Source organism: Amblyomma maculatum, chromosome 3, assembly GCF_055883805.1.
Source record: "Amblyomma maculatum isolate TAMU_Amacu chromosome 3, ASM5588380v1, whole genome shotgun sequence".
Taxonomy (NCBI): Eukaryota; Metazoa; Arthropoda; class Arachnida; order Ixodida; family Ixodidae; genus Amblyomma; species Amblyomma maculatum.
Window position 1 is genome coordinate 168,091,395 of NC_139346.1, and position 18,239 is coordinate 168,109,633.

At 43.3% G+C, this 18,239-nt stretch overlaps 1 pseudogene; it reads left to right on the forward strand.

The window, feature by feature from the left end:
• The first annotated feature begins 11,410 nt into the window (after nucleotides 1–11,410).
• Nucleotides 11,411–18,239, forward strand: part of LOC146196815 (cytochrome P450 3A11-like) — a 40,013-nt pseudogene continuing 33,184 nt past the window's right edge.

Genomic DNA, 18,239 nt, shown 5'->3' on the forward strand with positions numbered 1-18,239 from the left:
GAGTTCATCCGTATTCTCATCTAGAGCGACAATAATACACCTGCAGTAAATAAAACGTCGCCGTGAAGAAGCTATGTGCAGTCAATATATATTGTTTATTACCTGGAACCACCGCAAGCGGTGGTACTCTAACATGGTCACATGTCTCTAAACTAACTTAATGTGATCTTTGATGTAACTGAAGTTTGCACTCCTTTGCCTACCTTCAGGCAGTTATCAGCTAACAGCCTCTTCACAAGGTAGGATAAGGGCACAGAAACCTTGTGTCATGTTAAGAAACATTACCATTCATTGTAACAAGATTGTAATGTTAAATGGAAACAGAGGACTTTATATATTATATTAAAAACGTTCGTTTAAAGGATCAAACATCAATCTAATGCTTTATTCTAAGGGGGTGTCTAAAGCATAAGCAATAACTGTAAAACAACGCGCGCAGCGCGGTCGCCGCCGCGGAGGAAGCGGGAGGGGTGTGGGGGAAGGAGCGCGCGCTGCCCCAACTGCGGAGCTGGTTACAAGGAGAAAGCCGCCGACGCCGACGCCAACGCCAACGCCAACGACGACGCGGAACGCAGGAACGGGTGCCAAAGCGCTGCGCTCTAAAAACTGAAAACAAGGAAGCATTGGGAATATCCGTGGATCGACATTGACTGCATACAGGCAAGGCAGACAGCTACTAGCCATGTGTACCACATTTCGACTATCAGCCACCACAATATCTTTATCTAAGCTACTCACATTGTCCCTATCAATTCCTGCTTAAGTCATACATGGCTTTATATTCCATCATTGCATTTGAAAACATTCAAAATCTGCCTTATCTAATAGGTCACTAATTCACTTTAATATCTATAGCTTATCTTGTCACTACGATGATCTAAATAACTTCAGGCAGACATCTCCTGTTGCCATTAAAATATATATCTCTCTCTCTAAATAACTTCCTAATGCTAGTGTGTCGTAACTTTTTTTTATTTGTCTCTCGGAGACTCTGTTATCACCCGTCGAAGAAAAATTTTATGCCTTACGAAACTGTTGTTCGGAATACGCCTAGACGGATATGCGATCTTCATTTCATAGCCCTGTCTTATACTCATCGCGTTGATAATGCATTTCCAACAGATAAGTGTGCTGCGTGGAGGATAGAACTTGACAAATCATTTCTCCCAAAACCGTGTGCGTCACAGTCATTTTATGTGACGAACACCCGGGCAATTGGTGTCTGTATCTCACATGAAACTGAATTACAAGCGACGTTTTTTTCCGGTTTTGCCAAGGAATTCACTTTGCAAACTCTGCTGGGAAGGTCCCCTTTACAAAACTACCCATCGCGTTTTGAAAATGCTTCACTGCTCATCTCACTTGGTCAACCATTGCGGTGAATCGCGCAGTGGGTGAAAAGTGCGTTGAAGCTTCGGTGTACTCGGTAAGTTTCGAATATTCGGAAATCCCGAACATCATTTTTTCGAACACGAGTACAAATCGAATAACAAACAGGTTCGATCCGTATTCAAAATTTAGAATATTCGCACATCCCTAGTTTACTCTTGTGTACGGGTATACGGGGTGTCCCAGCTAAGATGGACCAAGACTTTTTTTTTTTTTTTTTTCAAAATGACAAATTAGTCTTCGGAATCGACAGTAATTGATTAAACTTAGAAGAGCATGGCTGCAGGCCAGTTGGCGAGGCGTCGTGAAATTAAAACCGCGGAAGCAACAGGACGAAGGCAAGGAGGCAGCACATGCAGGGTGGTTAAGCATATTTAGGAAATATATAAATGGTAGGTTGATGTGCTTTCTGCTCCTCGTACTTTAATTAGTCGACATGTGCTAAACTTCTCAAATATGAAGTAAGCACTTAGGTGTGAGTAGATACGTTGTCAGGAGCCAATGAAACGGCTCGCATTATGGGTTTCCAACAAGGTAGTCCTAAATTATCCCCTTTTACTAAGGCAGAGAAACAAAAATATACCACGTGACCGGCGCTCGTGTACCCGAATGCGCCGGTCTGTGATTTTAGTTAACAGCAAGTAACAGCGAGAGCAGCAGATTATAGCGAGTAAGATTCTGTCTTCTGCTCTCCCCAAAACGACGCCACGAGTCGGTACAGGTTCTCAATAAGCGCCAGCAGATGCAGTCGGCGTGTCACAAAATCACGCCGTCAGCATACACTGCAGTTCTTTTCGCGACAAACAGCAAAGCCAAGCTTTGACGTGGGCAGTGCAGAATAGGTGAATGTGGCACTGTTTTGCCAAGTCTCAGGTTAAAGTGCTTTAGTCGTAGCCCATTCAGGCGTGCAGGCTACAGTTTCAGGTGGTTCTTAGTTCGTAAATCATCGCAGGCGTACTTCTTTATCGATTAAAAGCGGTTACAGAAGGCTACCTCGTGTGAAGCACCTACGTCGGACCATATTTGTTGCGTTCGACATCTTTCTCAGTTGCACAGAAATGCTTCTAAAATCGTATTTAAAAAATGCAGTCTAAGGCTGTCTACTAATTATTAAAGTAGGTGGAAAGAAAAAATACTGAGAGCTACTTTTACATACTCCGTAACATTCACATTTCTTCAATTTAGAAGAGTGCTGAGCTGTTCTCTTCTGTTTTAATATTATTATTTTTTGTAATCTTGGCCGATGTTACCGGGGATAGCCTGTATACTTTGTTCAGAACTTCTGGATACAATCTGCACTAGACCTTCGCCAATAACTACCACGAAATCTCCTATCTTGCACACATCATTATCATTCAGGAGACTCTATTCATGCTTCAGACTAAAACAAGCATATAGCGTACACTTACATGGCCTCGACCTTTTTGAGCACTCATTATATTCTTTCCGGGCGGAAGTTTTGATCACCTTGCTGACTTGACTGCACTCACTTTGAGCCTTCCGACCTACTGACCTAATTCGGTGATACTGCTTCTGGCAGCCTACCTTCCTTGCTCCCTTGTTTGTGCATTTTTGTTAGCGGTTGCTTTGACGTGGTTTTTGTTTTTCCTTTGTATATGCTCTTGCACCTTTTCTTTTCCGATCCTATACTTTGTCTTTATGCTCACAGATTGCGTGTAGGAGATTCTGGTGAATTCTTCAGGCCCATACAGTGACATGCGATTAATCATTCGTTCATCGATAGCTTTCAGTGCGAATTTCTTCTTTCCTCTATTTTTATTGATATGTATATCTTTATAGTATTTTCACTGTATTTTTCTTTATTTTGCTCCCAACGTGCATCGCCGCAAGGGCTCCTGTTCTTCAGGAAGACCGTGATTTGGTCGTAATCACGTGACTATATTACCGACTGCTACCTACAGATTTCTGAGAGCAACATAGGTGCCTATCTGTAAGAGTTAAAAGCTGTAAAGTACTGAGTTTAAGTCACATAATTTACGTGATTGATTTATTTTCCCCGATATCTGCTAACAATAACACTAATATAAAGCAATGGCCATCTTTTTGTCTAAAAATGCCTATTTTTTAAATATGGCAAAGATCTCTGAAACATCTGGTATATCCTCAGTTGCATTGGTCCCCTTGAAAAAGCAGCTATTGGCACAAGTGTGTTCTGCAAACGAACGTGTACAGCAAGGTAAATTTGTACTTCAAACTTTGTAGGTCCTTTTTTGTTTTCTGTAGCTGAAAGCTGCTACATTTCCTGCGCAGCCTCCGGCAAAATTTCCCCATTAGGGCAAATATTGCAAACGCTTGCGCACTATTTTCCGCTGTATGGCCTGCCATGCATCCTGAATCTCTCGCTCCCATAATTTGTCTGATTTGGCTTCGGTCGGACGGCGTGGGCCTTTGACGTCGTACCCCGAAGACGAGAGAAGACGCCCGGGAAGTAATCCGAAGAAGTTTCGATTCGCTAATAAGAATAAGAGTTTATGCGTAAAAAAGAAGATGCTGATCTTCACCATTTTGGTTGTGGTATCGTTTGCCGTCTGGTAAGTATCCGACACAGTTAACCTATTTTATCTTTTCAGACGGGCACAGTCGTTTTGCTTAGTCCGACGATCGCAAATTATGCAGCGGCAAGGATAAAGACTTCCGCTCTTGTCTGCTGAACTACTGATGTACAGTAATGCAAATTTAATTTGGGTAAATGCTCATCATGCGGGGCTTCTATATTGTCAGTGCACATGATTATATTCAGCTTTTGGAAATACGTTTCAAGCATAAGACCTGTCCTTAAATACAAACAGCATAAATGAAAGTCATAAAGCAAAGCACACTTAGAATATATATATATATATATATATATATATATATATATATATATATATATATATATATATATCATCAGCCTGAATATTCCCACTGCAGGGCGAAGGCCTCTCCCATATTTCTCCACTTAACCCGGTCCTGTGCTAGCTGCATCCACTTGACCCCCGCGAACTTCTTAATCTCATCCACCCACCTAACTTTCTGCCGCCCCCTGCTACGCTTTCCTTCTCTTGGAATCCAGTTTGTTACCCTAAGTGACCATCGGTTATCCTCTCTTCGCACTACATGTCCTGCCCATGCCCATTTCTTCTTCTTAATTTCCACTAGAATGTCGGTAACTTGAGTTATTTCTATGACCCACTCTGCACGCTTCATATCTCTTAATGTTACCTCTGCCATTTTTCGTTCCATAGCCCTCTGGGTTGTCCTCAATTTAAGTAGAACTCGCTTGGTTAGCCTCCACGTTTCAGCACCATAGGTCATCATCATCATCATCATCATCATCAGCCTGATTATACCCACTGCAGGGCGAAGGCCTCTACCATATTTCTCCACTTAACCCGGTTCTGTGCTAGCTGCATCCAATTGACCCCTGCGAACTTCTTAATCTCATCCGCCCACCTAACTTTCTGCCGCCCCCTGCTACGCTTTCTTTCCCTTGGAATTCAGTTTGTTACCCTCAGCGACCATCGGTTATCCTCTCTTCGCACTACATGTCCTGCCCATGTCCATTTCTTCTTCTTAATTTCTACTAGAATGTCGGTAACTTGAGTTATTTCTCTGGCCCACTCTGCACGCTTTCCATCTCTTAATGTTACCCCTACCATTTTTCGTTCCATAGCCCTCATAGGTGAGTACAGGTAAGATGCAACTGTTGTATACTTTTCTCTTGAGCGATACCGGTAAGCTGCTAGTCATATTCTGCGAGTGCTTGCCAAATGCGCTCCATCCCAATCTTATTCTTCTTGTTATTTCCTTTTCATGGTCCGGATCTGCGGTTACTACCTGTCCTAAGTAGACATAATCGCCTACTACTTCCAGTACTTCACTACCTAATGTAAACCGCTGTTCTTTCCCGAGGCTGTTGAACATTACCTTAGTCTTCTGCATATTGATTTTCAAGCCTACCTTTCTACTTTTCCTGTCTAGGTCATAAATCATTATTTGCAGTCCATCTCCCGAGTTGCTTAGCAAGGCAATGTCATCAGCAAATCGCAGATTACTGAGGTATTCTTCATCTACCCTTATCCCTAACTGCTCCCATTCCAAGTCTCTGAATACCTCCTCTCAGCAAGCTGTGAATAGTGCTAGGGAGATTGTGTCTCCTTGCCTAACACCTTTCTTTATGGGAATTTTGTTACTTTCTTTATCCAGAAGTATGGTTGCTGTGCAGCCACTATATATCTTCTAGCACTTTCACGTATGGCTCGTCTACCCCCTGATTTCGCAATGCCTGCATCACTGCCGATGTTTCAACTGAGTCAAATGCTTTTTCGTAATAAATGAATGCTATGTATAAAGGCTGATTATATTCCGAGCATTTTTCTATCACCTGATTGATGGTATGGATATGATCGATAGTAGAGTACCGTTTCCGAAAACCTGCTTGATCCTTTGCTTGTTTGCAGTCTAAGGTTGTCCTGATTCTATTAGCGATTACCTTAGTAAATACCGTATACGTAACAGACAGTAAGCTGATTAGTCTGTAATTTTTAAGGTCCTTAGAGTCCCCTTTCTTATGAATGAGGATAACGTTTGCATTCTTCCATGATTCCGGTACCGTCGATGACACCAGGCACTGCGTATACAGGGTGGCCAGTTTCTCTAGCACGATATCCCCCCCCCCCCCCCCCCCCCGTCCTTTAGCAAATCTGTAGTTATCTGATCCTCTACAGCTGATTTCCCCCTTTTCATAGTTTCTAATGCTTTCTTGACCTCGTCCTTCGTCACTGGTGGAACGTCTGACTGTTTTTCCCTGCCGCCAATCTCGTTACGATCCTGACTACTTGGCTGCTGTAGATATCTGTATAGAACTCCTCGGCTTCTTTGACTATCTTGTCCATATTCGTGATGACGTTGCCAGCCTTGTCCCTTATCGCATACATCTGGTTTTTGCCTATGCTCAATTTCTTCTTTACCGCTTTAAGGCTTCCCCCGTTCTTTACAGCATGTTCAATTTTCTCCATGTTATCCTTCCTTATATCAGCCACCTTGCGCTTATTGATTAGCTTTGATATCTCGGCCAATTTGATCTAGTCTGTTCGATTGGAAGCTTTCATACTCTGGCGTTTCTTAATCAAATCTTTCGTCTCTTTAGACAGCTTACCGGTATCCTTTCTAACTATCCTACCGCCTACTTCTACCGCACACTCCGTAATGATATCTCTGAAATTATTGTTCATTGCTTCTAGGGTAATGTCGCCATCCTCGGTTAGAGCTGAATATCTATTCTGTAGCGAGATCCTGAATTCTTCTGCCCTCCCCCTCACCGCTAATTCGTTGATGGTTTTTTTTCTTACTAATCTGTTGCGTTCCTTCTTCAGATTTAGGCTAATTCGGGACCTCACCATCCTGTGGTCACTGCATCGCACTTTCCCGATTACCTCTACATCTCTCACAATGGCGGGGGTTGAACACATTATGAAGTCAATTTCATTTTTAGTCTCCCCGTTAGGACTTTTCCATGTCAATTTCCGGTTCTTCCGTTTGCTGAAGAAGGTATTCATGATTCTTAAGTTATTGCGCTCTGCAAACTCAACTAGTAACTCCCCCCTGTCATTCCTAGAACCGATGCCATAGTCACTTACTGCCTGGTCTCCTGCCTGCTTTTTCCGTATACCTTAGCATTGAAGTCGCCCATTAGTACAGTATACTGCGTCTTTATTTTTCGCATTGCCGATTCTACATCTTCGTAGAAGCTTTCAGCTGCCTGGTCATCATAACTACCTGTCGGTGCATAGGCCTGTACAACCTTCAGTTCATACCGCTTATTAAGCCTAATTACGATGACTGCCACCCTCTCATTAATACTATAGAATTCATCTATATTACCTGCTATATACTTATTGACAAGGAAACCTACTCCTAGTTGTCGCCAAGAATGTAAATAAGCTAGTTTTGTCACCTAATCTGTGCCTACACACTGGACAACCTTCAGAATAGACTGCCCAGCTGGAAGTGCCACTCCTTTGTTGCATTTGTTTTGCACTGTTCTATGTTCTTGGCAATAATGGGTTTTGTCATGGAAAGTAACAAAGTTTATCTGAAGAATGTCTCCTATAGAATAATCAACCGCCTATTTAACACCCTGTTGTTCACGTTTACCTGCTCCTCTTTTGTGCTAGTCTATGGTCGTGGAGGCTCAGGTGGCTGGATTGCTTGGCTGCTTGATCTCAACCACGGCTGCGGAATTTCGATGGATGTGGAGTTCTACTTTGCCATGTTGCTTTGGGACATTGAAGGCCCATAAACCAAACTAAGCATAAAGCAAACAAGAGCCCTCGATTAAGGTAAACACACTGAGGTTTGCTGTGGCAGGCTGTTTAGTTTCTTTCATTCATTAGATCCCTAAGCTGCTGGGCTAGAAAACACTTAAGTGCCATTTGCACACAGTCTGAAGTAGCATGCTGAAATCATTTTGTTAGCGGTAAAAACACACGGACACAAAGAACACGACGCACAAGGGACACCCGCTAGTGTCCCTTGTGGGTGTCCCTTTTGTGTCGTGTTCTTTTACCACTAACAAAATTATTTCAGCATGCTGAGACTGAGACGTGCAGCGGTGGCGTAGCGGTAGAACATCCGCCTCGCATGCAAGAGGAAATCCCGGTGCTGCGCAATTCTCCACCGGATTTAAAAAAAAAAAATCCGCGTGTCGATGGCATTGCATAAACAGGTTTGGGGTGCGACCTGATGCCGATGAACACCTCCGGCAACGCACTTCCTCACCAGAACAGGATTTGGCCACTCTGGTGCAGTAATTGGCCACAACCTCTCATGTTAGGCTCCATAAAACCCCGGCCCTCAGTCACCAGCGGCTGTGGAACAACTGACCACGGCGGCGGTCAGACCTGTGACGCAGCAGGGGGTGCTAAGAACTTCTGGTTCCGCTGGACAGGCCGCCATTGGAAACTGACCCTGGCAACGTTTAACGCTAGAACCCTAGCTAGTGAAGCTAGCTTAGCAGTGCTGTTAGAGGAACTAGAAGGTATGAAATGGGATGTCATAGGGCTTAGTGAGGTTAGGCGGCCGAATGAGGCATATACTATATATATATATATATATATATATATATATATATATATATATATATATATATATATATAAGTGGGATGTCTATACATACATATATATATATATAATTATGGCTGAGAAGTGGGATGTCTGTTATACCCTTCGCTTTTATGGAGGCGTGCCTGTGACACCTACAACGCCCTTTTAAGTCGAAAATGCTGAAGACGATCTTGCAGAAATGTATCGTGGGCGAAAAGTCAAGCTTAATGTATGTTGTGTCAAGCAAACGATAGACATTTGGATTCACCGAAAGCTGTTGTCTCTGGCCAGTTAATCTCACAACTCATGATTTTCTTGGACAACACTTTCGACCATCATGACCGAATTTTTTTTTTTTTTTTATGGCGGGAAAGTACGAAGCTGAATGTATAAATTCAATCGCACAATTAACTCACAGCATGGATTCGACAGTGTCCTTTCTATGGGCTCGCAGAATTTTCTCTATGTTTGACTTATGTCAAACTTATGTCAGAGGTAAGCTAGCTCCGTTCAAAATAAGACGCGAACTTTTTGAATGTATCTCAATTTTGATTGATGTGTCTTTCGTGGGCTGCTTGTACACCGCGCTTCTGCATCGCGCAATACTTTAGGCATTGGAGCTGGCGAGCCCCGGTAGCGCATTTACGTGTCTCAGAAATATGGCCTTATTCCCCCATTGGACTGACGCGAAGTTCGCCCGCTCACGACAATTATATTACGGGACAGGCTGTAACGTCTTCACCCCATTATGCTGCAGCTGACTTACGGGCCCCCTTAGTCCGCTCAAGTGACTGGGGGCCATCCCCACTGTCCCCTCTCACACTTTCGCGAGCGCTCCGTCCTGCACATCGCGAACGCAGCTTCTTGACGAAAGAACTACTAGGTAGAAGAGACATCTGGGCGAGTTGGTATGGTGACATGATAGAAAAACAGCGCAATAGACGTGGACGGAGGTGAAGAACAGACAGGACGGGCGCTGTTCTTCACCTCCGCCCACGTCTGTTGTGCTGTTTTTCTATCAACTACTAGGTGTCGGCCAAGAAACTTGGCCTGAAGACTTAATTAAATTATAAACATTATCAACTTGTTAAATAAGCTGTGACCGTTAAGTGACCGTGGAGACTGCGCTAATTCGGCTGCGGGATGGCAATCGCAACAGTTGCGGAGAGTGACAAGCTCAGGGGAAAATGTAGAACGAGAGGAAGAAGACGGTTTACACAGTATGAAGGAGCACTGAATAAGGGTACATGCGGTACACCTCAGTTCGCAGGTCGAACCAACGTTTCGACAAGCCCAGATGAAGACAAGTCCACTTGTCGGAACGTTGGCTCGACCTGCGAACTGAGGTGTACCCCATTTACCCTTGTTCTGTGCTCCTTCATACCGTGTAAACTCAGGGAAAGATGTATAGTAAACTGACACATCGTGATGATCTTATCAATATTTGGTATAATGCACAATTTCTGGTAGCTCATTTAATGATTTGCTCCGGAAGCTGTTGCGGCGTGATTTGAGCCACTTCTCGAGTTGCTGGAGTCCTCAAACTCTACACATTTCGGAAAAATGCCCCCTTGCTACATTTCCGAAGCAGCCAAGTTAAGACAGAAGTTGCGAACCTTGCTTAAGAAACTCCTAAGTCAGTCTTAGCGTGCACTCTACATTTCCGACAAAGAGTAGGCGCGACGCAAGCACCCGCACTTGAATGATACCCATGAAAGAAAGTCAAGACTTTACGATGATACATTTTGTAAAGGGATCTAGCTACCTAAATGACGTATATTGTTTGTAATAGACCTTATGCAAAATCTGGTACCCTGCTTTGACGGGGTGCTTTTCCGCCATGTTGGGTGATTCCTGAAACCGCAGTAGTATGGTAGTACGAGATTAGCAACGCGAAAGTTGGCAATTATAGTCAAATAAGGTCCCAAGTACTTCTGTGCACCTTGCTGGTGAAAAAGAGTAACTGAGGGTAACAATGGAAACAAGGTGAAGGTGCTAGGTTCGCACACTCCTTTTATTTCTCGCCGCGAGCATGATGCGACGGAGGGCAGGAAGCATCTTGCGAGTGTTGAGTGCTTTTCGAATGGTAATAATTGGATTGCAGAAGAAGTCAGATCGCAGAAAAAGGCCGAAAAGTGAGTTATTTGCTTATCCTGTATTTTTCGAGGAGTACTCCTATCTGGTTGCAGCTACGGCAACACTGCGTTAGTCAACTTGTAGTTTCTCAAGCGGGTTTAGTTTTGCGTCATGCCTCTCGGTTTCACGTGCCCATTTTTTTATCCGCAACGTTGGGTTTGCTTTTATGTCATATACATTTTTTCGTTCGAGAAGTGTCACAGGCGGATGCATCCGCAATTGACCTTCACGTGGCCCCTCTGTGAGTAGCGTACGTGGTATAGGCCAAGTAAACTGGTCATTTACACAGGTCCTGGTCAGTTGTTTGGTTTTTTTGCATATACTTAGCGAAGATTGAATTTTCCAACCGACGGCGTGCATTCCCAGAGCAGCATCGACAGTCGTGGTATAGGGCCGTCACTCTGCTGAGCACATGGCATCGTGCGGCAAAGAAATGCGAGCAGAAACGCAGATTTTCTGATCTTAACGCGCCGAAGCTACGCCGGACCTATGAGGCGTGCAGTAGTGGAAGGCTACGAATTATTTTTATACAGCTGGGAATCTTTAACACACGGTAATAGCTGTCTCGCACATGAAAAAGGCGTATTTTTTTTATCCGTTCGATATGCTGTTATGTTATGCGGCTAGAAAAAACTCTTCTGTATTCTATTCTTCTATATTTTTCTGCATGATCCAGTGAATACTATTACTAATATCTATGTTCGTTCATAAGAGCTGTTAAATCATTCGTTGATGTTGTGAAAATTGCGGTGAAGGTAGCGCTGTCCTCTAACAGGGTGCAATGCCGCTCCTGCTGTACCCATGGGAGGTCAAGACCCAGTCAAAAGGTTCAGTCCCTCCTTTTGCCGTGCCTTGTTGGAAATGCCTGTACGTTGCTCGAAGGCGCAAAAAATAAATAAATACGATGGAATGTTAAACGAAGAAGTTAGGCGTCGATATAAGAAGGGAAGAAAGAAGGTGGGCGGGTGTGAATAATTATAGTTGTCAGTGGGAGGCAGCATCGCCCTTGTCTACGTGTGTGTGTCTCTCTTCTGTGCATTGTTGTCTATTCAGCTGCGGTTTTCATCATGTGACCTTTAACTTGCGCCGAAATCTCGTCAGCCAGGCGTTTTTGTTTTTCACCTGCACCTGAAAAACGGTCTCGCGGCAAGGATTGAGCTCATGTCCTTTGGCTAAGCAGGACAATGAGTTTGGGCTGCCTTAAACACTTTAGAATTAGCAAGTATCACCAAGGTGCACTCGTAATCTATTGTGCTATAGCGATAAGGTGTCATGAATGCAATGCTAGCGCGAACGCCTTACCATAACCTTAACGATATAATTGCCTAGACAAAAAGAAACAAGCAGACAGGGCCCACAAGTTAACAACAGCCTGAATTCAAAATGAAAGAAATCTTGCCTAGTTCACATATTTGTGTACGTTGGCAGACTGACAACCGTTGTGGATATTTTCGCTGCCGGTGACTCTCCGCCAGTGTTTTCAAGGCATAATTTGTATCTCCAAAGTTGCTCGGAAATATGGGACTCACAACAAGACCTACGGATCACTGATTGCTATTTACGCCCCTTTGAAACGTTAAAATAAAAAAGGTCACCTAACCGAGAAAGCTGCTCACGCGTTCCGCATCAGGCAATCCCGTGCCGCAATCTGCCAACGTGGCGCTGCTTGAACGTTTCAGTTTTCATCCGGTGATTGTAGCACGTTTGCATAAGGTCTGAAAGTTAATTTTTCTCCGACTAATGTGATTTTATAACAAGAGTAGATAGAACAGAAGTACTCAGTATCGGCTCAGACGGAAGAAAGTGTTGTCTCAAAGTAGTATTTATAAAACTACGTCAGGCTATATATGCATATATAAAAAAAAAAAAAAAGAGCACGCTGACCACACGTCAGAAATTCAGTGCGCTAACTCTAAAAGAAAGAAAAAAAAAAGCAAGGCGAGTGAGAAAACAAATCAAGGAGATATATACAGTGTCACTATGCGGAAAACTTTTTCGAAAATAATTATTCATTCCTGTATATCGCTATCGAGAGTTAGTGTTACCGTAATAGTTGCGGTTACAAGTTGCAACGCGGAATGGCTGCTTTGTTTCGCGGACGTCCTAGAGCATCGCACTACCATATGTGGGTGCCGACAGCCAAGTAGATGTGCGGAAACATGAGGCTATTAGGAGCACAAACACTTTTTGCGCACTTCATCGCAGAACTGAGAGAAAAACAACAACACCTGCTAGGTTTCCGTCGCTACGGGAGGATGATGCAATGAGTTTTTGCCTCACGGACTGGGATTGCACAGCTTTACGCACCACCCTAGTCGGCGTTTAAGGGTGCGGACCGACTCTAATTGCCCCGAGAGTTGCTTGAAAACATATCCAAACATTTTTTTCCTTCCTTAAAAACATTTATAACAACCCGGCGCTATATACACTGGATATTGAAAAGCGTTTATTTCTCTTTTTTTTTTTTTCATCTTATCTGGATTGCACAGCTGTGGATTTTATACGCCTGTAATATATATATATATATATATATATATATATATATATATATATATATATATATATATATATATATATATATATATATATATATATATATATATATATATATTTGTGCGAGTACATGGCCTACAAATTACGGCGTCGAAACGTTTCAGTCAAGTTTTACCCCCATCTATAAAGCTGTCACAGTTAATAATTAACCAGCGGCTGTTTTAGGACGTTTCAGGGCTCCGTTTTGATTAGAAAACGCAATAATCGTAATTTTGTCTTTTTCTTGGTTCATGGTTTTCAAGTACCATTCTTTCATTTCGTTGTAGCTTTGCGTAAAACATTTTGATATGTTAAAAAGCGCGAATGTTCTGTGAAGTGGGAAACCATTGAGCTTTTTCTAGCTTTTCTCACTAGTGCCAGTGTGTTTAAAACGGAAATAGATACTTATTGCACTGAAAACAGAAATTCCGACAGCGCAAACATGTCGGAGGATGTTCTGCGCCCCCAGAAAAGTCAGTATTAAGCAAAACAGGCTTGTGACGCTGCAATGACTTTCTCAACTAGGCAGGCGTAATTTATTAAGGCCAGAGGAACGCTAACTTTCTGTAGCGTGTGAGGCGCACTGCTTTCACGGTGTTTGCCAAAACGCTTAACAATTCAGAGACAGAAACTTCCTAGGTAAAAGTTTCTCCTCATCTCATGACCTCTCTCTTTGTCTGGAGACTTGTTTACCTTAAATGTTTCATAAATAAACTATAATTTTCTTTACTAGCATTTACCGAAATTGATGAGAATCCTGCTATGGTTAATCTTCACAGACACACAAAATAACACGCAGGCACGAAGCGCTTACATCATCAGTTAAATTCCGGAGTAATAGCAAAAATCGCGGGTAGAATCCTCGATCAAAAGCGAATAGAAAGAGACGTCACCCTTGTTTGGACGCCAGCCCACGCAGGCGTGCCCGGAAACGAGGCGGCACACAAACTAGCCCGCGATCTCACACACCGGGCTGGAGGAGTGCCATCTGAGCAAGGCGAACAAGAGGACCTGATTAACTATAGCGAAATAACAATGCACTACAGACTGACCACGAGAGTCCTACCACCACCAGACCCCACGTTAGGCAAAGAGGAAGCAGTAGCATGGAGAAAGCTACAGACAAATACATACCCGAACCCAGTTCTTGTCAACCATATATGGCCAGAAATACGATCAGACCTATGTTCATTATGTAAAGAAAGGGGATCTCTAGATCCCATAATATGGGAATGTGCAAAGTCACCAGGCAGGGCTAAAAATATAACTGAAGACACCTGGGATACCCTTCTGCGAAGCTCAGACCGAAGAGCCCAAAGAGAAATTGTTCGACTGGCCGAAGATGCCGTCGGAGTCCAAGAACTACCGACCTGCAACTATGGCGACTGTCCCACCTTCCGGGTCTAACCCCCGAAGAGTGGGATAATCACTCTGTTGGACGAATAAAGTTCTCTCTCTCTCTCTCTCTCTCTCTCTCTCTTAAATTCCGTCATGTGCGCTTTCTTTGTAAGACAAATATTATTTTGACTCACATTTTCCCTTTACTTCCTTGGATTGCTTCGAACAGCTACTGGGAGCACGCACTCAATGCGTGTTTTTTCATAAAGGCGCGTTTAAAAGTGAGGCTCTTAGGGTGTTTGAAAAGAGGGGCTCTGTCGTAGATATTTGATTATCCTCAAGAAAGGTTAATGACAAGTAAGCCAGTATTAGAAAGGTATTTCTGCAGCGTATAGGCGGACATAAAGATTGAGGCGTTGAATTTAGAAAGTGAAGCTAAATGACATTTCGCCCCAGAAATGTACCCTGGCGCTCGCATTACATATTTGAGTAGCAACGGAGGTTATTTCCGTGATATTCAAGTGATTTGTTGATCGATTCACTGGTCACTGACCATGGTCAATTTTAAAACAAATGACGTTTCGGGAGCGCTACGGCTCCCTTGTTCACAATGAACAACCGGCCGGACGTCCCGGGCTTTTTGTAGCAGTTAGTATTGTTCTCAGAGATTTCGCGTAGATAGGGTGCAGTGTGCCATCATTCTTGTTTATTGTGTTAGATGTTGTCTGGATGATTAGTGACTCGAGATTTCGGCGGGCTGATACGTTCTTTTCCGTTGTCATTATTTCTGCTTCATCCCAGTTAATTTCATGGCCAGTCTCTTGCGCATGCTCTGCGATTGCATTCCTTGTCACTTTTCCTTTACGTACATCGTACTGATGATCTTTCAGGCGTCTCGTGAAATCTTTCGTTTCGCCTACGTAAACTGCTGAACAGTCTGCGCAGGAAATTTTGTAAACCACGCCGGGAAACTTCGCACGTGGGAGCTGGTCTTTTACATTTACAAGCTCATTTCGTATCTTGCTTGTCGGGACATGTGCCACATTAACGCCATGCTTGCGGAACATCCGTGCCAGTGCCTCACTGATTCCTGATACGTTTTATAATTGACCATGGTCAGTGACCAGTGAATCGATCAACAAACCATGATTCCTGACCAGACGGTATGCCGTCGAACCCTCGACTACATCAGATATTCAAGTGAATACTTATTACCTGCTGAATGTATTTATTTAGAAAAACGCTTTGTTTGCTGCTACATATTTGTGCATGTGATTTGTGCTTTATGAATGGCTGTTCCGAAGTGTAAAGTGTAAAGCCTCCGAAGTGTAAAGCCTCCTGCCGACTTAACACGGATGACGGAAAGCGTGGCTTCGACTGGCCCCAGCACGCGCAGAAATACTCATCGCGGTTGAAATAATGTTATCGGTGCGTTTTTAACAATGTAGATCTTATATGGCCGTTCGCTCCCAAGTGAATTCTTGAAGGAAAAAACCAGCGAGTCAAAAGCCAGCTAGAGTAGCCGGTAAGGTATGAAACCAAATAGAACTGTCGCGCGAAATTATGTCTAGCGGCAGGTTAGCGTGCAGATTCTGGTTCCAGGGGTAAGAAAACTGGAACGCCCGGCGTGCGAGGCCGCATATAGCAAGGAAAACGTGGGGAAACGATTACTTAACGAGCGTGCTGTTTACAGGTTCACCAGACACTGTCGAAAAAGCAGTCAAAGCAAGCACTGCCCCAACAATCGCTAACAGCTGATCGAGAGCATTATCTCGCACCAGATTACAATCCCCTCAAAGCACTGGCGGCAGTCCAAGCAACGCTTTCTGACATCACGCCTGTGGGCGGTTGTACGTCATCAGGCATGTATTTCCATTTTTCTAGTTTTCTTTCCTCTCTCCTTAAGCGAATATTGTAAAAATATAGCAGTTGTGTAAGTGCGCGTCATATACGGTCAGTGAGAATGTGGGCTGCTTATCCTGAGGCGGGTCCCTCGTGCACGTGCATTCTGTTATGTTTCTTTTTATTTCTCAGCGTCTTTGAATTAAAAGTCTGAATGATTTTTTTTTAATTTCTTCTCAGGTGGGTGAGAAAAACATTTACATTCTGGAATGACAAGGGTATCGCACACCACAATTTTTGACAATATCTGCGGTTTTGCGTCGACATCTACACGAAGGTTGGTCGGTGGTGAAGCTTACGTTCGGCTATTTATTAGCGTAAACAATTATTTTAAGGCGAAACCCTTTAATGGCTCATGCTGTCGTGGACAAAGTGTGTAGCGCTTTTGCGCCGTTCTGATTGGCCTAGGCGGGATGGTAGGGACTACCATCTACAATGCCACACTTTAACGCGCGCCAAGGAACGCCACGCGACAGGAGCGACGGTGTATCGTCCAAACTCACACTTGCCGGAGAACGTGTGATAGATACTGCGCCTTTCCTTTCCTGTAAACCAATTATAATTTTATGTATCACTGTAACGAATGCCCACAAGAGGCTAACGATGAGAGGCAAATTATAGGATATGAAGGATTGGTTTTTGCCATTCTCATCTTAAAAACATCTAAGAGACCCTGATGTTTTTTTTTTTTTGTCTTGGAAAGATTTTTGTTTAAGTATTGAATCCCCCTTAAAAACATATAGCTGCTTTATTTCTTTTGAAATCTTTAAAACTTTGTATTGATGGTATCGTAAAATTAAATTGGTTTACAGGAAGTGAAAGGCTTAAATTGTTTACAGGAAGTGAAAGGCGGAGTATCTGTCACACTTTTGCTGTGCACATCTGAACCGTGTTGAAGGGAAAGCACGAAGATGGGAGTTAAAGTGGGAAAATAAAACAAAAAGACCCGTAGCGGTTTTCGCCTCCTGCAGATCTTTAACGGTATTTATGATACATATGTTACGAATTTGCAGTCCTCACTCAATAGCTCTGAAGCAGTTGGAAATCTTGCCTTCAAATTTTTCATATTGGTTTTGCCCTGAATTAACTGTTTTGATTTCTGATTCGCGGGGTCTATAAGCTCAACACGTGAGCGCACAAATTACTGCTTCTCTGTGCTTTGAATTTGCCTTTCTTGTGACGGGGGGTTTATTCATGAACTTAATGTTAACTGCACCTGGTCGAGACAGCTTGACAAGCCAGGGGATGTCATGATCAATTATATTCAATTTTTTTTTTTGTAGAAATGTTTACCGCCTCAGGGCATGAGTTGGGTATGAAATGAAGAATAAAGAAATGATTAAATGAATAGAAAACGGTTGGCTGATTTTATGAAATCCAGGAGTGAGCAGTGATGTGGTCCCTGCGTCCGGCGATATACGAGGCAAGATTGCTTGCTTCCACAGCAAGTGGTGAATGTCGGCTTCAATATTTCGCTTTTACGTATCGGACACCCTGGGCGGTGATATAAGTATCAAGAGTGAGACCACGTCTGAGTGACAGCTGGTGTGAGGGCAACACCCCCCCCCCCCCTACGATCCCCCTTAGCGCAACCTCCTCTGCACAGGTGAGGCCTCGGGGGAGGGTTACCATGATAGGGGGGGGGGGGGGGGTTACCACCAATGGAGGGATAAGAATTATATTTATTTAATATACTTTTTTATTATTATATTTATTACATTTATTATTTTTCTATTATAATTGTAGTGATCGCTTTCAAGCTGTATTATTCATGTCACATAAAAAAATAATAAAAAGTATAGTCAAACATAAGTTAAGCAGAGCGTATGGAAAAACAA